Below are 5330 nucleotides of genomic sequence, written 5' to 3' on the forward strand. Positions count from 1 at the left end.
CCACCACATAAGCCCACAGACTGCCAGCGTTCTGCCTCTGGCCTGCTGTACACCCTGGATCTTTGGCCATTTCCATCCTACATCTCCAGAACCCAAGCTGGTTTGAGATGGCAGAGGGGTGACCTTTGATACTGGCCCAGGCTGGGCCTGGAACACACCATCCAGACCCAGAATCAGCCTGAAGGACCAAGCTGCCTGGGGTCGGGCAGTGAAGCCTTGACAAGCACCAAGCTGGCTATTCCCCCAGAGGCAGAGCACGCTGCAGCCCTAGAGGCCAAGAGTTGAGTCCCTTGGAAAAGGCTGACCTGTCAGATCAACAGCTGCAAACTAGGGGGTGCAGGGAGCCTCTTCTGGACCTCCTCCAAGCCAGCCACAGGCTTTGTGTACTGGTCTTGTTACAAACTGTTCAAATAGTAAAGTCTTAGGGTGTTCTTGCCTCTCCTGCTAATGCAGGATCCCAGCCGCCTGCAAAGTTCTCCCTACTCTTCATCTTAAATAATTCTGGATGCCCACAGGGCGCTTCTCTTGGGTCTTTAGTATTAAATCAGCTCAGTTACAATGTTATGTCCCTGGGCTCTGCGGCCAGCATCCTGCACTGTCCCCTTGTGCTACTGAAGTTCAGGGCAAAGCAGGGGGAGAGTACCTTGTCTCTTAGTTTAAATTTTACTCTGTTTTTAGGGTATTTAAGAGTCATGTAGTAAGCCAAAAAATAGCCCCCAAAAGATATCCACGTCAAATCCCTGGAATCCGTGAATGTTATCTTATTGGGGAGAAAAGAACTTTGCCGACGTGATTAAATTACCCATCTTGAGAGGAGGTGTTTATCCTAGTGGGCCCTAAATGCAACCATATGTATCCTTATAAGATACAAACACAGAGGAGAAGAGCCAGACATACAGAGGAGAAGGTAACATGAAGAGAGATTTGGAATGATGAGGCCACAAGCCCAGAAATGCTAAGGCAGCCATCAGAAGATGGAAGAGGCAGGAATGGATTGTTCTCTAGGGTCTCCAATGGGAGTACAGTCCTGCTGACATCTTGATTTCTGATTTCTGGACTTCAGAATTGTGCCACAATAAATTTCTCTTGTGTTCATCTACCCAGTAGTGGTAATTTTTTTTTTTTTTTTTTTTTTTGCGGTACGCGGGCCTCTCACTGTTGTGGCGTCTCCCGTTGCGGAGTGCAGGCTCCGGACGCGCAGGCTCAGCGGCCATGGCTCACGGGCCCAGCCGCTCCGCGGTATGTGGGAATCTTCCCAGACCGGGGCACAAACCCGTAACCCCTGAATCGGCAGGCAGACTCTCAACCACTGCGCCACCAGGGAAGCCCAGTAGTGGTAACTTTTTACAGCCGCCTTAGGAAATGAATACGAACAGCGTTGCTTATGTTCTTTCACCGTCTCACAGAGAGTTTTGGTTTTGTTTTAATTGAGTGTTCTTTAACTGAAAGCTCTTTTATTTGCTGCTCCCATAGCACTAAGACACGATTATATGGGGATCCCAGGCTGAGACACCAGGCTGAATGGCAGCCCCCAAACTCTACTTGACATCACATCTCTCTTCTGCACAAACTTGTCCTGTCTGGTTCCCTCTTCCTTTAGGAGCAGTCCTCTCCAAGGGCTTCCTCAGCCCCTCATGGCAGGCATGGGGACTTCAGATGGACCACCCAGCAACCCACATGGATGACAGGTGAAGATCTTGATGATGGTGGGAGATTGAACTCAAATTGGAAATAACATGGGTCCACAGGCCTGCATATATACAGTGTAGAGAACTTGTCTGCCAGGGTGTCTAGCAGATTAAAATGCACAAAGAGAGCAGGACAAGCTGATCTTTTTAGAGGACGTAAGATGACATCCCATTACAAACTGTATTCCAATTGCCCTTCAGTTTCTTGAAATGGTCTTCATTGCCTAAAACATTCTCCTCCTCAGACTTCAACAAGATGTGAAGACTCTGAAAACCTTTCTTCTGCTGACAATTTGTACTGTAATATATTCTTCATCTGGAGAACCAGTTATCTCAGAGTGTAGCAATTTTTAAGGACAGGTACCCTGAGCCACAGTTTACAAAATTCCTAATAAATTACAGTTTACAAAAGCCACAGTTTACAAAATTCCTAATAAATTACAGTTTACAAAAGCCACAGTTTACAAAATTCCTAATAAATTTTGTACAGGAATAAATTCCTGTAGAAAATTCCTAAATAAAAGATTGTATTTAGGGCTTCCCCAGTGGTGCAGTGGTTGAGAGTCCACCTGCCGATGCAGGGGACACGGGTTCGTGCCCCGGTCCGGGAAGATCCCACATGCCACGGAGAGGCTGGGCCCGTGAGCCATGGCCGCTGAGCTTGTGCCTCCAGAGCCTGTGCTCTGCAACGGGAGAGGCCGCAACAGTGAGAGGCCCGCGTACCACAAAAAAAATAAAAATAAAGATAAAAAATAAAATAAAATAATATGATTGGATCAGTGGAACAGAATAGAGAGCCCAGAAATAGCCCGCACACCTACGGTCAACTAATCTTCAACAAAGGAGGCAAGAATATACAATGGAGAAAAGACAGTCTCTTCAGCAAGTGGTGGTGGGAAAGCTGAACAGCCACAGCACTTCACTGGTTCTAAGCCAATGAAGATAGAACACTCCCTCACACCATACACAAAGATAAAGTCAAAATGGCTTAAAGACTTAAATATAAGACATGACACCATAAAACTCCTAGAAGAGAACATAGCAAAACATTTGATGACATAAATTGTAGCAATGGTCTTTTTTGTTTTTTGTTTTTTTAAAAAAACATTTATTTATTTGGCTGTGTTGGGTCTTTGTTGCTGTGTGCAGGTTTTCTGTAGTTGTGGCAAGCGGGGGCTACTCTTCATTGTACTGCACGGGCTTCTCATTGCAGTGGCTTCCCTTGTTGCGGAGCACGGGCTCTAGGCATGTGGGCTTCAGTACTTGCATCAGGAGGGCTCAGTAGTTGTGGCTTGCAGGATCTAGAGTACAGGCTCAGTAGTTGTGGCACATGGGCTTAGTTGCTCTGAGGCATGTGGGATCTTCCTGGACCAGGGCTTGAACCTGTGTCCCCTGCATTGGCAGGTGGATTCTTAACCACTGCACCACCAAAGAAGTCCCTTTTTTGTTGTTGTTTTGTTTTGTTTAGGGTTTCTTTTGGCCGCAGTGTACTGCTTGTGAGATCTGAGATCCCCAACCAGGGATTGAAACCAGGCCCCAGCAGTGAAAACACCGAGTCCTAACCATTGGACCTCCAGGGAATTCACCAGCAATGTTTTATTAGGTCAGTCCCCTAAGGCAAATGAAATAAAAGCAAAAGTAAACAAATGGGACCTAATCAAATTTATAAGCTTTTGCACAGCAAAGGAAACCATCAACAAAATGAAAAAACAACTTACGGATTGGAAAAAAAAAATTTGCAAACGATGGGACCTACAACGGCTTAATTTCCATAATATACAAACAGCTCATACAACTCAACAACAAAAAAACAAACTACCCAATCAAAAAATGGGCAGAAGAGGCTTTCCTGGTGGCGCAGTGGTTGAGAGTCGGCCTGCCGATGCAGGGGACACGGGTTCGTGCCCCGGTCCGGGAAGATCCCACATGCCGGGGAAGCGGCTAGGTCCGTGAGCCAGGGCCGCTGAGCCTGTGCGTCCGGAGCCTGTGCTCCGCAACGGGAGAGGCCACAACAGTGAGAGGCCTGCGTACCGCAAAAAAAAAAAAAAAAAAAAAAAAAAAAAAAAAGGGCAGAAGACCTAAATTGACATTTCACCGAAGAAGACATACAGATGGCCAATAAGCACATGAAAAGCTGCTCAACATTGCTAATTACTAGAGAAATGCAAATCAAAAGTACAATGAGGTACCATCTCACACTGTTAAGAATGGCCATTATTAAAAACTCTACAAGTAACAAATGCTGGAGAGAATGTGGAGAAAAGGGAACCCTACTATACCATTGGGGGTAAATGTAAGTTGGTGCAGCCACTATGAAAAACAGTATGGAGGTTCCTCAGAAAACTAAAAATAGAATTACCATATGATCCAACAATCTCACTCCGGGCATATATCCAGACAAAACTCTAATTCAAAAAGATACATGCACCACTATGTTCATAGGAGCACTATTCACAATAGCCAAGACATGGAAACAACCTAAATGTCCATCAACAGATGAATGGATGAAGAAGATGTGGTACATATATACAATGGAATACAACGCAGCCATAAAAAAACCTGAAATAATGCCATTTGCAGCAACATGGATGCAACTAGAGATTATCATACTAAGTGAAGTAAGTCAGACAGAGAAAGACAAATACTATATGATATCACTTATACGTGGAATCTAAAAAAATGATACAAATGAACTTATTTACAAAACAGAAAGAGACTCACGGACATAGAAAACAAACTTTTGATTAACAAATGGGAAAGTGGGAGGCAAGGGATAAATTAGGAACTTGGAATTAACAGATACACTACTATATGTAAAATAAATAACAAGGTCCTACTGTATAGCACAGGGAACTATATTCAATACCTTATAAAAACCTATAATGGAAAAGAATCTGAAAAAGAATATATATATATTCACCGAATCACTATGCTATACACTGAAACTAACACATCATTGTAAATCAACTATACTTCAGTAAAAAATTAAAACAACATGATTATATTGAGCAGCATGCCCAGTGTAAAATTTTTTTTTAATATTTATTTTGGATGCCCTGGGTCTTAGCTGCAGTAGGCAGACTTCTTAGTTGTGGCATGCAGGATCTAGTTCCCTGACCAGGGATCGAACCCAGGCCCCCTGCATTGGGAGCATGGAGTCTTACCCACTGGGCCACCAGGGAAGTCCCTGGTCAGTGTAAATTTACTCTTAAAATAATTTTTAAAAAGCTATCAGGGGGCTTCCCTCGTGGCACAGTGGTTAAGAATCCGCCTTCCAATGCAGGGGACACGGGTTCGAGTCCTAGTCCGGGAAGATCCCACATGCCGCGGAGCAACTAAGCCCCTGTGCCACAACTACTGAGCCTGCGCTCTAGAGCCCATGAGCCACAAATACTGAGCCCAGCTACTGAAGCCCGCGCACCTAGAGCCCGTGCTCCACAAGAGAAGCCACCAGAATGAGAAGCCCGCGGACGGCAACGAAGACCCAACACAGCCAAAAATAAATAAATAAATTTATTAATTAAAAAAAAAATCTATTGGAAAAAAAAAAAACTATCAGAAAAAAGTTACTTTTCTGAATAGGTAATACACTCAAATGATTCAAAAGTCAAAAAGTATAAACGGGTGTAAACATGAAAATTT

This window comes from Phocoena phocoena, chromosome 5 (genome assembly GCF_963924675.1).
Source record: "Phocoena phocoena chromosome 5, mPhoPho1.1, whole genome shotgun sequence".
In the NCBI taxonomy this organism is placed as follows: domain Eukaryota; kingdom Metazoa; phylum Chordata; class Mammalia; order Artiodactyla; family Phocoenidae; genus Phocoena; species Phocoena phocoena.